At 45.5% G+C, this 15,491-nt stretch overlaps 1 long non-coding RNA gene across 1 annotated transcript in view; it reads right to left on the minus strand.

Annotated features, from left to right (window-relative positions):
• Nucleotides 1-15,491, minus strand: part of LOC147729301 (uncharacterized) — a 670,382-nt gene that overhangs the window by 471,527 nt on the left and 183,364 nt on the right. The gene's annotated exons all lie outside the window — the stretch shown is intronic.

A 15,491-nucleotide genomic window follows, 5' to 3' on the forward strand; every position in this document is an offset into this window, starting at 1 on the left:
CCGCGTTTCTCCTTGCCAGGTGAAAATCTGCAGCATACCAGCTTCACCCTCTGAATGCCCCAGAGCAAAAAGTGCCCATGAGGGTCTAAACTCTAGAAGCTGGTCACACAGCATAATCCCAACGCCCAAGATTTGTCCAGTGAGTTTCACAATTTCAAAGGTTCAGCCAAATCTGGATGTAGTCACATACCCCTGTTCCCTCTGAGAGAAGAGTGTGGAATAGCCAGAGCCTGTTCCTTGCTGCAAGAGGGTTTAAGTGAACCCTACGTGAGCTTCTCTCATAGGGACCAGGGTGAAATAACAGAAGAGCAGGGAGAAGGAGAGTTGGAAGAGGATGTCATCAGTGGACAAAACTCACACTTCATCCTTCAAATTCTATTCTTATATTATGATTATGCTTTCCTGTTTTCAGTTTCTGTTTTTGTTTTCCAGTGATTTCAACGCCTTGAAAAACAGTGGTTATCAGTAGTTACAAATGTTCACACCGTTAAAAACAACAGAAACAGTGTTTTTCCTGTGTTTAACCCCTTCGGTGGGCATGACGGCCCCGGCCACCATGCGTCACGGTGGGCGTGTGTAGAGGACGGCCGGGGGCCATCCAAATTCCACCCACTATTTAAATCGCCCGCACAGGGCAAAAAATCTGCACAGCGCTGAAGGGGTTATGAAACGTTTCGCTTTCACTATTGCTTGCTTTCTGCACTCACAAGGCATGGTATATAAACGCAGTATGTACAGTGTATACGAGGTCCAAATAATTTTTGTTAAATCAAACTTATTGTAGTACACCATACGATATTGCTTCAGTGAGTCTTTGGCCAAATTCTGTAAACGGTCGCCACGTGAATAATATAGAAATACTATCTAAACAATACAGTTGGGATGACTCTTTCTTTGTTGCCACACAAAGCACTAAAATGAGAAATAGTCACATTTTAGTTCACGCACATAATGAAACAGCACTCCAGAATAGACAACAAAGTGAATATCATTCTTCATTAACTCTGAAGATTATAAAGATGCTTTCAGCCTACTGTCTAGCAAGTGTCAAGAATCTCTTACAGGGAAGCACTTCAGCTAAGGTATCGATTTTGACAAGTCATCAAACATTTTTTCATAAACAAAGATTAATCACTTCAAATACAAATAATATCATTCTAATACTTGTTGAACTTGGTAAGAACATTTTACAGCAGCATTCCAAGTGACACTGCATTCACTGTTTTACAAAAGTCTGGTATCATGTTTTAACCACAATACCAGCACTTTTTGGGAAAGATTCCTATGAAACCAGCCATTTTACCTATCAGTAAAAGAAGTAAACGTAGACATAATATCAAATATGATTTTGATATTTCCTGATTCTCTACAGTTTATAAAATAAATAAATAAGACCTAAAACAGGCTTCTAAACCCTGCATCTTTAGACCAAAGACCACAAAACGAAAAAAAGCTAAGAAGAAGAAACAATATTTTAGTGACATCCTAAGGAAAAAAAAATTGACTCTTTCACTCTCCTTTTCCTTTCTTTGAATATCTTTTAGTTTGTGGGAGTGCAGGTGTTTGTCAGTGTTTATATGTTCACACTAGTGAGGGCTATTTTCCTTTCGGTGGGGTTTTATCAGTTATTATAGGTTTAAACAATACTAGATAGCCTAATAACTTGTAGTTAGTACTTCAACACACCAGTAATGGAGGCAATGCCCATTTTCATTTCACAGAGTTCACAAAGGGCTAAAACAACAATGACTCTGTGGGATGCTGGGAATGTTACATTTATTATACAAAATATGCAAACAAAGAGCGCCCAACAACCTGAAATTCTTGACCGCTCTTTACACAGGCAGGCTGTCAGCCTCTTTCCCTGGTGAGCCTAGGTATCCTAATCAGCTGCCACTACTCAGTGCTCAGTCCAAGTGGGCCATTGGGAACTACCTCCATGGGACTCTGGGTGGCTTCAAATGAAAGAAATCTGGGGGTACCTGTGGACCCCTCTCAGAGCGCACTCAAGGCGTGACCATGAGGTGTCAGTGTCCAGTCTATGGGGCATGTGGGAAGTAAAGGTCCCTCAAACTGTTACCAACATTATCTAAGACTAGAGGGAACTACAAATGACAAAACAACAAACTGGCAGAGATGCCTGCAGGTTTTTGGCGTATTTAGTCTTTACGGATGTTCATAAGGAAAGTAATTCATAAATATGTTACCAAGACCCTGAATGTGTTTATTTGTAACATTTAAAGCACTTTTACAAGAAGGAACTGAAAACCATTCAAAACGTTTTCTGGAAGCAACTCATTATATTCGACTAGAAACCCATGTCAAAAGCAGGTAATATATGATTGTTATTTATAAGGTGACTTTTCAGGATTTGCCTTTAAAGATCAGCTGGCCCATAAAGCACTGCATCTTTGTTTATGGATGCAAATCATAGACTGGAATAGCTAATAACCTGGCTTGCAATTTCAGTGTTAAGCCTGGTATGTTTGCTTTGCCAAAGCTGCCATGCTCACTAAATGTTTACTTCAGCAGTGGCTTGGCAGTAGGAGAAGGGAAGAAGCCAGCCATGCTGACTCTTATCACCAGCCCAGCAGCTGAATGTGGTTGCTAGGCAGGCTAAAGGGACACTCCTATAATGGAAACCATTGAATGAACAGCAAATCCTACTAATTACTTGGTTTTTTAGTTAGAACTAATGTGTCTTGTAGATAAAAAGTAACAAGAAAAGGACTAATGGTATGAACATATGAAATAAAAACTGTATATAAAGTGTCATAATAGACTGTATTTTTGTTATGTAAAATAGTCCCTTTGGCATTCCAAAAGAAGTGGCAGAAGCATAAACTCAAACGACCAATGATATGATGGTGAGAATAAAACACTACTTTGGGCTGAATCAATATGTGATCGACAACGTTTTTTAAAATTTTATTTTATTTAGAAAGTTTTATATAGCGCGAACGTGACCCTTGGGTATCAGAGCGCTTCAAAGATACAAATGCATGAGGTAGGTTAGAGATACATCTTGCATAGCATACCCATTCAGTGAATGAGGTAGGTAGGTACAGTGCTATATAGTAAACATTTCACACTGATATGAGGTAGGTTAGATATACGTCTATAAGGTAATATAGCATAAACTATGTACAATGGCGTAGTATATTTAGGCTAGTACTTGACATTGGCATTTAAATATTTCTATATAATTTCAATTTATGTCTATCTTCAAGGTTACCATAAAAGTTATTCTACTTGTCTGTTGTACTCTAAATTGTCCTGCAATAACAATAGTTCTGAATTGTCTTTATCTAATTGTTTTAATCCTGTAACTCAACCTAACCCAACATTTCGAAGAGGTGTGGCCTAAAGCCCACACACTGCATTGAACACAAGAGGTTCTTCCAGTAGACCTAATGAGAAAAGTGCAATATCAACAAGGGCAGTTTTGGAATATTTCTCTACAGAATAAATGTAGTTTGCCAGCATCACACGTGATATATTCGCCACAAGCCCACTGTACATAAAAAAGTAATCTGAGATACCAGAAAGAGACTTGTTTGAGCAGAAAGTATTCCTGCTAGAAACCACTCTTCAGCAAGCAAAAAGTGATGCAAAACTGTGTAATGCAAACTTTTCACATTTAACAACTGGGATTAACATTTTCACTTGTCTTTCAGAGGTCCAGAAGGGCTTGGGACAGATTCTCCCACAACATTGATCTCATGGTAGCAGTATAGCAGGGTCTCTGACTGACTCTATTCCAGCACAGCTATCCTTTGAGAGTCATAAGCCTGGCAGGAATGTTCAAAATTTGAACCTAAACCATTTGGGCTGCAGACAATGCGCGTGCACTGGGGACACTGTGCAATATGCAAAGTTCTAGCCAGGCACCTCATATAGACACATAGCTGGCAAGTTTTCCAATTGCCTTTGTGTGACATTTCCGTGATTTCAATCCACTAATGAGTGACCTTCAGCTGCCATGGAGTGACATTTGCGAGTAAAAGAGAGTAATGAACTAGCAGGCTGGGATCTTGTACCACTATGAACTCAGAAGTCAATTTCCCACTGCACCAACCAGGGTATAATTCTGCGTTTGTTTGGGTACATATATTTAACGTTTACCTTATGAAGCCTCAATTGGTTAACAAACACACATACACCAGCCTCCAGTAACATATCTTTTATTATGAGGACCGGTCATTGACCGGAACAAAGTGTGTAATTACTATTCTAACTGCGCTTTGGGGGGCAGATTTACAACATCTGGCACATTCCTGCAAATCAGTAGGGATTCGCCAAGAAAGATGCGTCACGCTAAAACTACCTGTGCGACACCATGGATGTGCCACATTTACAATGCGGTGCGCCGTGGCTCACGGATAGGCAGATGCATGACGCATCTGCCGGCGTAAGGTTGCTGCAGTGCGAGAGTCATATCGCCGGCGCGATGCAACTTCAGCACTGTTCCAATCCGGCCTATCTCCAACATGCCGCGTCATGCCTTACGCCTGCTTCAAGTAGGTGCATGGTGTGGACGTAGCGGCGTCAGAAAAGTGACTGAGTGAAATATTATAGATTACACTGCGTCAATTTTCGGAGGCTTTCCTCCAACGGAACGCCCACACTGTGACGAAACACCCACATAAAACCTGACGAAGGTTTCATGTGGCGCAGTGCTGTACAACGTGACGCATCTGCCTAGATGCATCACATTGTAACTAAGTTGCAACGTGGCGTATGGTTTATCCCGCCGCTGCGTCACAAAAGTGACGCAATGGCTGTGTAAAAGTGTTGTAAGGGTCGTGTAAATCTGCCCCTTAGTTTTTTGATATACTCACTTGAAAGTAGCTAAACACACTACTGTGAACGATCCTCACAATGCACCTGTCCTCACAAAGATAGGGTTCTGAAAAGGTTAACCCACACTGAGAGAACCAAGTCGGTCCCCACAGCGTTGGTTACACACACAAACACACACGTACACACACATGCACGCACGCACACATACACACACACTCGCTTAAAATACGATAAAATGACTGAGTGGTCTTTGGGACTCACCTGTGCCATCAGAAGTGTCTCTTCAGTGACTGGCAGGGTGAGCTAGTAGGTATCTTTGTGGGAGGGCTCTGAGTGCACAGGGGCAGTCAGTTGGCTGTGGGCAATCATTAGTCATTGGTACCATTTTGTAGACGCCAATCTCAGAGGCTGGGCAGGCTAGCCTGGATACTGCAGGGCTCTGGCACTGATCATGCTGCTTTGGTACTTGGTAGGGTAGTGTGCATCTCGGCCTCTCTCCTCGTTGATCCGGACGGTCCGCTGAGCTGAGCGCCGCTCTCTGCTTGAACTCCTACTGCACTGGGGGAGGCCACCGCTGATGCTTTATATATGCGCTGTGTGCTCGCAGCCTGCGGGACTGAACACAGCGCCCCCATGCACATCTGTCTGGAGGTGAGGGCTTGACTAAGTTCAAAGTAGTTAACAAATGTCAACAACAGTGCTCCCTGTAATTGTGCATCAAAGCTGCTGGTACTCTCTCACTGCTGACAACACACTAGGCAGCCGCAGAAGCTGTCTCAGCTCTGGGCTCAGTGGAGTGGGTTGCAACACCAGTCTCCAACAGAACTGAGTCCAGTCACAGCGCGTGGCCACCTTTTAAGTCCAGTCACAGCACGTGGCCAACTTTTAAGTCCTGTTTCAGCGCGTGGCCACCTTTTAAGTCCAGTCACAGCGCCTGGCCACCTTTTAAGTCCATTCACAGCGCGTGGCCACCTTTTAAGTCCAGTCACAGCGGGTGACCACATTTTAAGTCCAGTCACAGTGCGTGGCCACATTTTAAGTCCAGTCACAGCGTGTGGCCACCTTTTAAGTCCAGTCACAGCGCATGGCCACCTTTTAAGTCCAGTGACATCTCGTGGCCATCTTTTAAATCCAGTCACAGTGCGTGCCCACCTTTTAAGTCCAGTCACAGCGCGTGGCCACATTTTAAGTCCAGTCACAGCATGTGGCCACCTTTTATGTCCAGTCACAGCGTGTGGCTACCTTTTAAGTCCAGTGACAGCGCGTGGCCATCTTTTAAATCCAGTGACAGTCCGTGGCCACCTTTTAAGTCCAGTCACAGGGTGTGGCCACCTTTTAAGTCCAGTCACAGCGTGTGGCCACCTTTCAAGTCTAGTCACAGTGCGTACCCACCTTTTAAGTCCAGTCACAGTGCGTGGCCACCTTTTAAGTCCAATCACTGCGAGTAGCCACCTTTTAAGTCCAGTCACAGCGCGTGGCCACCTTTTATATCCAGTCACAGAGCGTAACCACCTTTTAAGTCCAGTCACAGCGCATGGCCACCTTTTAAGTCCAGTCACAGCGCGTGCCCACCTTTTAAGTCCAGTCACAGCGTGTGGCCACCTTTTAAGTTCAGCCACAGGGAATGGCCACCTCTGAAAGGCAGTGCACGCATTGCATCTCACCTGGGCCGGTGCATCTGACCTGGGGCGTTGCATCTCACAGAAGTTAGGACTCCTAACTTTAGGACTCCTAAATGCCTTCTGTGAATACCGAAATGAGTAAGTTCATTCTGTGAATACCAAAAGTAGTAAGTGCATTCTGTGAATGCCAAAAGTAGTAAGTTCATTCAGTGAATACCAAAAGTAGTAAGTGCAATCTGTGAATTCCAAAACAGTAGTAAGTTTAGGATTGAGTCTTAAGTTCATTCTGTGAATCGGGCCCCCTGTATCTGATACCTCTAGAGATGGTTTTACCTATGGAGGTAGGTGTTAGTGAGAGTTTACTTCACTGTGAATTATGCCCCTAATGTGATTTATTCTTAGGAGGCAGAGTCTAATGTGTTTAGACTAGTGAGAGATTGCCTACTGTAGTTATACTGTTTAGGCCTAAATATGATTTAGGCGTAATGTGCACTGCCATTATGCCTGTGATATCTCTAGATGTGCTTTCATGCTTAGGAGGTTGTTTTGCCTAGTAATGTAGGGTGTTCAGCCATGGTCCCTGATTTCATTTCTACATATCCTGATTAAACTCTTCTATATGAGGTCACAGTCTTCCATTTGAGTACACTGTTCACTGTTCACTTTCACGTATTCTCACAGTAAAACTGATCTACACATCGGAAAAGGGAGCCCAGCATGAGGCCTCAGTCTTCCATGAAAGAACACTAGTCACTTTTTATAAATTGGCCTGGCTGATTTTTTTTTTTTAATTGAGCACAGACTGTGCATAGGAAATCTCTCAGGGTACCATCCTGTGGTTGCCAACATGTCCATCAATTCACCTTCGGCTCCCAGCCCTGTATACAGCTCTTTGTCTTTGGGACTAGGTCTAGGCAAATACTCGTCACTTACGACATCTTTGCGCTACGTAACTATCAAGAGTCAGTTATTCCTCTGCATACCTTATCGTCACTACAGATACCGCTATCCCTTTAATTGGCTGTCAGAAGCCCCAAGTACACACCATAGACATACCTTTGGGCATGAGTTTACTGCTAACAGAGCTGTGTCCATTATCCCCTAGTCATAGTTGTCGTCTGTTGCTTCAGGTGTCCGGGTGGGTCCATTCTTTTGCCCCAGAGATGGACATTCAACTCTGCACACATCCTACCCAGCACTAGCTCCACCACCACTGACAACAGGGAGCTCGATTTGCCGTCCTACCCAGCACTAGCTCCACCACCACTGACGACAATCAGCTGGACCTGCCATCCTACCCAGCACTAGCTCCAGCACCACTGACACCAGGGAGCTGGACCTGCTGTCCTACCCAGCACTAGCTCCACTACCACTGATGACAATCTGCTGGACCTGCCGTCCTACCCAGCACTATCTCCACCACCACTGACGACAGCTGGACCTGCCATCCTACCCTGCACTAGCTCCACCACCACTGACGCCAGGGAGCTGGACCTGCCGTCCTACCCAGCACTAGCTCCACCACCACTGACGACAATCAGGTGGACATGCCGTCCTACCCAGCACTAGCTCCACCACCGCTGATGACAAACAGTTGGACCTGCCGTCCTACCCAGCACTAGCTCCACCACGACTGATGACAATCAACTGTTCCTACCGTCCTACCCAGCACTAGCTCTACCACCACTGACGACAATCCGTTGGACCTGCCGTCCTACTCAGCACTAGCTCCACCATCACTGACGACAATCAGTTGGACCTGCCGTCCTACTAAGCACTAGCTCTACCACCACTGACGACATTCAGTTGGACCTGTCGTCCCACCCAGCACTAGCTTTAGCACCACTGATGCCAGGGAGCTAGAATTCTGTCCCACCCAGCACTATATCTACCACCACTGACCACTGGAAGCTGGACTTTCTGAACCACCCAGCATTAACTACACCACCATTGACGACAATCAGCTGGACCTGCTGTCCCACCCAGCACTAGCTCCACCACCACTGACAGAAAAGAGCTGGACCTGTGAACCTTCCAGCATTAGTTCCACCACCACCGACACCAATCTGCTGGACTTGCCGTCCTTCCCAGCACTAGCACCACCACCACTGACGACAATCAGCTGTACCTGCCGTCCTACCCAGCACTAGCTCTACCACCACTGACGACAATGAGCTGGACCTGCCATCCTACCCAGCACTAGCTCCACTACCACTGAGGACAATCAGCTGGACTTGCTGTCCTACCCAGCATTAGCTCTACCACCACTGATGACAATCAGCTGTACTTGCCGCCTAGCCAGCACTAGCTACACCACCACTGACGATAATCAGCTCTACCTTCCGTCCTACTCCGCACTAGCTACACCACCACTGACGACAATCAGCTGGACCTGCTGTCCCACCCAGCACTAGCTCTACCACCACTGATGCAAGGGAGCTAGACCTCCTGAACCACCCAGCACTAGCTCCACCACCACTGACACCAATCTTCTGGACCTGCTGTCCTATTCCGCATTAGCTCCACCACCACGGATCAGAGGAAACGGGACCTACTGTCCCCACCAGCATTAGCTCCACCATTACTGATGACTAGGACCTGGACCTGTTGTCCTACTCAACACTAGGTTCACCATTACTGACGGAAAAGAACTGGACTTGCTGAACCTCCCAGCTTTAGCTGCACCACCACTGATGACAGGGAGCTGGACCTCCTACCCCACCTAACACTAGTCCTGGCATGACTGAGAACAGAGAGAGGGGGCTACTGTCCTCTCAACATAAGCCACACCACAAGTGAGGCCCACCCAGACCTAACCCCGCTACACCACAAAAGTAGAAAACATATTCTACCTGGAATGTTCAAACATATCCCCACAGCAAGACTGATCTGCCCATCTGAGAAGTGAACATAACACGTCCTCAGTCCACAGAGGGCATGCCTTCTCCGCCAGCAGGACTTCCTGTACAGGTGAAGCAGAATCAACATGAAGGCCTGCAAGTTGCACAGGGTGACAAGACAAGGAAGGCAGGGCTCACAGGGCACAAGACAAGGAAGGTGGGGGTCACAGGGCAGAAGCACTCCATGTGAATTAATGGCTTTATTAGGCAGACTCTTCATGCTTCCATGATGGCGCTGCCCGCGCTTGCGCCAGCTTGTACCTCAGCAGGAGTTGGCACAGATGGAAGACCACCTCACCGGGACTCTGAAGGGCACTGCATCAGAAGCCAGGCAGACAGTGCTCACATGCTGCAATGACATCCCATCTCACTGACACATGGAGGTTGTGCAAAGGGTGCATTTCAAAGGGAAATCACTCAAGGGCTCAGAGAGCAGCATGGGGGAGGGGAGTGGGGAGACAGGACTGTTTTAACATCATTACAAATGCTGTACATACACCTCTGAGAGAATATCAATCCTAGAAAGACATTGGTGTCATGTAAAGAGGGTATTGTAAGTGAGAGTCAACAATCACAGACACCTTTTACCATGTCTGAGAATAGTATGCTGCGATGCAGCATTATAGCCCTAATTTTCTCTTACAAATCATTGTTTTCATGAATGCTACTCAAAATGTATTAATGGGAGTGAGCCTGGACTATAACTCCCATAATGCATTAATTTGATAAATGAAAACCCAACAGTAGATAATCAAGTCTAGAACGTATGACGTTACAACGCATACATTTACAATGCATGCCTTTATAACGCAGTTTTTACATCGTAACATCCTTTACAACGCACTCCATTACACCACATGACACTACATCGCATTTTTAGAAACTACCTTTACAACGCATTCCATTACATTGCATTATACCTTTACAATGCACACCATTGCAACACATACTATTACATTCCGTTTCAGGTAAATATTGCATAGTATAGTGCTAAAAATTACTATTCTAACTCCAGGGGGTGCAACAGTAGGGTAAGTGTTGGATAGTGTAAGGGTAAAAATTGCTATTCTAACTCCAGGGGGTGCAACAGTAGGGTAAGTGTTGGATAGTGTGGGGGTAAATATTACTATTCTAACTCCAGGGGGTCCAACAGTAGGGTAGGTTTTGGATAGTGTACGGATACTATGCGTTGTAATGATATGTATTGTAATGGTATGCGTTGTAATGCCTGCGTTGTAGTGACATGCGTTGTAGTGTCATGCGATGTAGTATCATGCGTTGTAACGCCTGCATTGTAGTGACATGCGTTGTAAAGGATGTTGCGATGTAATGACTGCATTGTAAGTGTAGTGCGATGTAATGGTTGCGTTGTAAAGGATCTTTCCCTCAAGTCTATGGTGATCTGGAGTCGTCTAGATCTGAGTGTGAGGTACCTGTAGAGGTGAGTATAAATGTATGGACCATGTGACATGGTTTAGGACCTCCGCTAAGAAGAAATAACGAGATATTCTAGATTTACTCCTCACTTCACCAAGGGATATATATATAGGAGTGTGTACAAGTACAGGTGGAGTTTGGTGAGGCAGAGGAGGGTGAATTGGAAATGTGTGTTTGTAGAGAGTGTTGTGTGTTTGTTGTCAGTTTGTGCATGGCTGTGTTTGAGGCTCTTTTTTAAAGAATAGTTTTATGTTTATGTTTTTGTTTACAGATTTGTAAAGCGCATGGCTTTCCGTGAGCGTCCCAGCGCTCATGATAGAGCAGAAGAGGTTAAAGAGGGAGATAATTAGGGGAACAGCCACGTCTTCAGAAGTTTGCGAAATAAAAGAAGATTGGGCTGAGCCCGGATGTCTAGTGGCAGTGCGTTCCACAATTTAGAGGCGTTATACAAAAAAAGCCGGCCTCCAGATCGGGCCCTCTTAATCTTAGGAATTGACGTCAGGTGTAGTTGTGTGGAACGGAGAGTTCTGTTAGTTTTGTAGGGAACAACAAGATCCTTTAGAATGGGAGGGGCCTTCCCGTGCAAGATTTTATGGGTGGTGCAAAGGGCCTTGACATGCACCCTTTCTTGAATAGGCAGCCAGTGAAGTGACTTAAGGGCTGGTTTGGCTGAGCAACGGCTGTTCGTGCCCGTGAGAAGCCGGGCGGCGGTGTTTTGCACAACCTGAAGCTTTGCCATCACTTTGTTGGGGGCCCCAAGGTATAGGGCATTGCCATAATCCAAACGGGACAGTACAAGGCCTTGAATCAGAAGCTTTCGAGATTGAGTAGGAAGTAAGGGTAACATTTTTCGGGAGGTGCGTAAGAGGCCGTAGCAGGTTCCAACGGTTTTTCTGGCTTGGGTGGTAAATGTAAGGCCTTCATCCAGCCAAATTCCCAGACTTTTAATTTCACACTTTGGAATTGGGGGTGGACCCATACAGGGAGGCCACAAGGTCTCCGGGCGAAAGTGTGATTGGTTGCCCAGGACCAGGATCTCCATCTTGTCGCTGTTTAGCTTAAGATGTGACCTGTCCATCCACTTGGTTATATCCCCAAGACAGGAATGAAGGTTGGTAGAGGGGTGGTCATGCTGACTTAGGGATACAACCAACTAGGTATCATCCGCATAAGTTAGTACCTTGATACCAAATGGGGTGACAATCTTTTCAAGGGGGGACATATACACATTAAAAAGGGTTGAGCTCAGGGAGGAGCCCTGAGGAACACCACAGTGTATAGGTGTTGTTTTAGAGATGAAATTACCATCCGCCACCTGAAAAGAACGGCTATGTAGAAAGGATTTAAGCCAGGACAGGGCAGAGATACCCAAATCCTCAAGCCTGTGGACCAGTGTAGAATGGGTAACGGTGTCGAATGCCGCACTCAGATCAAGGAGGATCACTGCCACTGATCCTCCTGAGTCTATGATCTTTCTGGCCTTTTCCACTACCGCAACCATTGCGGTCTCCGTGCTCTGGCCAGGCCTAAAGCCCGTCTGTGAGGGTTTAAGTAGACCATTTGTTTCGAGGTAGTCAGATAACTGTCGGTTAATGAATTTTTCTGCTACTTTGCTGATGATTGGTAGTAAAGAGATTGGCCGAAAGTTGTTCAATTCCAGGGGGTCCAAGTTGGGTTTTTTAAATAGTGCTTTAATGACTGCCTTTTTCCAACTCTGAGGAACGATGCTGTGAGATAGCGAGATGTTAATCAAATACGTCATGTGTGGAAGGATGGTAGGGGTCACTAATTTTAAAATATTCAGTGGGACAGGATCTAACGGTGATCCACTTTTAATTGATTGAAGGATAGAGGAGAGCGTGTCAATTGGTATTGGGGCAAACCAGTCCAGATTGGACTCTGGTGACTGAAGTACTAATCTAGACGAAACTTGTAGGTCGATGGTGTCAATAGTATGCGGGGGGAGATGGTTAAGGATTTTTTTGATCTTTGAATTGAAAAACTCGGCTAATTCATTACAACGACTGACCGAGAGATCCATGGGGGAGGGCGGGCGGGAATTTTTAAGAGGTTTTTTGCAATTTGAAAGGTTTCCCTCGACGAGTTAGCAGAAGATCTAATTTTTTTCTTCAAAAAAAGTGGACTGTGCCATTTTAAGGGCCTTTTTATATTTGAGGATCATGCACTTATATTCCAGCTTCTTAAGGGGATCGAAGTTCTTCCTCCATGCCCTTTCTGATTTTTTACAAAGTTTTTTTAGGAGTCGAACTTCCGTAGTAAACCAAGGTGAGGTGGTTTTGCCTCGAGGTTTGCAGGTGGATTTTTTCGGCAGGACTATGTCCAGTGCCTTTTCAATCCACGTTGAGAACTCAATATCTGCTGCTACGGGGTCCGACTCACAAGATGGAGGGGAGAGCTCCATAATGTTCTTCCATTCTTCCGGGTCAAGTTTAGCCCATGGACGTGTGAGCCTGCTGGATACTGGTCTAGGGCGATTAGGTGGTAGGAAATCGCCAACTAAACGGTATACAAAAAGTGGTCCGGCCACGGTACCGGAATGGGAGTGGGTACTCTGAGGTCGGGAATGTTGGAAAATATGGGGTCCAAGAGGTGTGCCAGCGTATGGGTGGGATGAAGGCTCTCCAGCTGAAGCTGGTATGTCGCTATGTCTAGTGCCAGTTCGGAGGCCAGCTTGTCTCCGCCCTTATCAAAATGGATATTTAGGTCCCCTAGAATCATGAAGTTGGAAAGAGTGGTGGCCAGCGTAAATGAATTTTCTAGGAGTGAGCTACAGAATTGTCCCATAGCGCCTGGAGGGCGGTAGATAAGAATGCCCGAAAGGGATTTGCATGGAGAGGCTTGAATAGTGAAGTGAACTTTTCACAATCAGAAAGGGGACTGCCATGAAATCGGCAGGAAAGATAGTCCTTATAGATTGTGAAACGAGCAGCATCTCTGGCCATAGGCCAAACAGGCAGCCAAAACAAGTAATTACTCTTGTCCTCTCCACCCTTAGACTCGACACCTGGACTGGGACGCTCTGAACCCTAAGGTTAAATAGCCCTAGTGATAAGGTCACCTTGAGTCACTGGAAACCCTAGCCTTAACCCTAACTATAATGGTTATAGAGTTTGGATACTACTCATTAGGGAAGTGGTCAATGGTTTCTATTATAGATTCAAGACAGCAAATTTCAGGGAAGGAAGCAGCCAAAAAAGTAAAAATAGTCTCCAGTTTGACATTGCTTAAGGGGTTCTTCTAAGATGAAGTTAGGAGGCCGCCTTTGTTTGGACTCTAAATTCTGGAGCACTGCTATCTAGTCCCTAGTGCATATACTATGACCTACCTCAGGAGAGGGCACTTACAGACTCACAGTGTCTGGCAGAGCTCCTCCCAATTGCAACTGGTTAGGTCAGTACTACCAAAAGGCATCTTGCAGCTTGTTATGTCCATGTAGCCACACAGGTGGTCATCCAACTGACTCTTGGAGATCACTTCTTTATCTTTGGCTCTAGTGGGAGCAGGTCCAGTCCTTTAAGGCTCCTCTTCACCCACAGACAGTAGGTCCAGTCATTTTCTGAGTCCCTACAGGTGTAGAAAGTATTTTGAGGAAGGCTGTAAGAGGGTTCATATTTGTAGAATTCACCAGTCTGTGGGTAGCCGACACCCTAGAATATTCCTAGTCCCTCCCCAACTAATGGAGAAAATGTTCTCAGGCCCTGGCCTACCCTCTTATCCAGTAGTTCCGGTTTGCCTTACTGCAAACAATTCAACGCTGCACCATATTCTCAATATCTAGGATAGGAAAACCATTTGCCAATTGCCCACCCACAATTGCAGCCAGAGTAATGACTTTTTCCCTTCTCTGTGGTCACTCAAATTCGATTCTGGGAGCAGCTTTCCTCCCACTGGGATTCATTCCAGCCTAACTAGGGTACCAAAGCTGAGGACTTTCCAGTTGTCATCTACCAAGTACTTCTGACAGGGAAGGCTCTTTGAAGTAAATTAAGTTCCAGTGCCCACCCCAACAGGTCTTCTTTCCAGGTGTAGAAAATACTTCACCTCTCCCAAGCCATTCTTCCTGCTCTGTGAACAGTTTTCACACTTTTTTCACACCTAATTCAGGCTGGTCAGATGATGAGGAACTAATGCAAATTAACATATAGCTGCTTCAGGCAGGATAAAGGTAACTTTCAAAAAGTTATGTTTCCCATGTATTTAATAGAAATCTGTCTTAACCATTAGATTGGGTTTTTATCAAATATAAAAATAAATCTTTGATTGGAGTCTGTACTGGAACACATCAAAAGTAATTGATTAAATGGTATACATTTTAATTTGATTTCTTATATGCCGGCTGCAGCCCGACCAGTGACAATGTTTATTGAAGCCTAGTCACGGACAGCGGATGACATTTCTAACTGGACACATGTTCCACTCTTAAACATTACGTACCCTGTCTTATGGGCAGTGAGGTGTGCTTGGGGGTGACTTATTTCATATTTAACACCAGGCATTCTTACCAGTCAGAGTGAAGTAGTGTGGCTCACTGATTAGAGGCGGCAGACCCGAGAGCAGAGGACAGCCCGGGACCAGGGTTCGATTCCCGGCGCGGCAGATTTCTGGACCAGGGTCAGCGGACTCGATAATTCTCTCGCCTCGGTGCCCACTCTGATCAGCGATCACACTCGGCAACTCTGGGCATTAGCTTGCCTCATCTTCACTAACG

This window comes from Lissotriton vulgaris, chromosome 2_2 (genome assembly GCF_964263255.1).
Source record: "Lissotriton vulgaris chromosome 2_2, aLisVul1.2, whole genome shotgun sequence".
Lineage (NCBI taxonomy): Eukaryota > Metazoa > Chordata > Amphibia > Caudata > Salamandridae > Lissotriton > Lissotriton vulgaris.